Source organism: Halyomorpha halys, unplaced genomic scaffold (genome assembly GCF_000696795.3).
Source record: "Halyomorpha halys isolate HHAL.00 unplaced genomic scaffold, Hhal_1.1 Scaffold2246.1, whole genome shotgun sequence".
NCBI lineage: Eukaryota > Metazoa > Arthropoda > Insecta > Hemiptera > Pentatomidae > Halyomorpha > Halyomorpha halys.
Genome location: NW_027109453.1, coordinates 70,177 through 70,512, shown reverse-complemented (window position 1 = coordinate 70,512; position 336 = coordinate 70,177). Strand labels below are relative to the sequence as shown.

Genomic DNA, 336 nt, shown 5'->3' with positions numbered 1-336 from the left:
CAATATATTATTGAATATATTTTAATACAGTTGTAAATATCAATAAATAATTTTTTTTTAAATATTTTATTTTTTATTTTTTGTAATATTTTGAAAAGGCGGCATTTGCTTGGTGCACCCAGTTTGGGAACCACTGACCTCAACATTTAAAACAAAAAAAATTAGAATATAAATTAATTTTAATTTAAGACATTAATTAAAAGGATTATACCCTTACTTCCTCTAAAAGAAAAAATAAATAAATAAAAATAAAATTGGCCCACAATTATAAATATCACATTACACCTGATAAAATTGAATTGTTAATTATTAAAAAAAAAAGAACAAAAAAAAAAA

The 336-nt window shown here is 19.3% G+C and overlaps 1 protein-coding gene across 3 annotated transcripts in view; it reads right to left on the bottom strand.

Moving 5' to 3' along the window:
* LOC106691322 (methyl-CpG-binding domain protein 5/6 homolog sba-like) overlaps positions 1-336 on the bottom strand; it is a 30,344-nt gene that overhangs the window by 8,946 nt on the left and 21,062 nt on the right. The window lies entirely within an intron of this gene.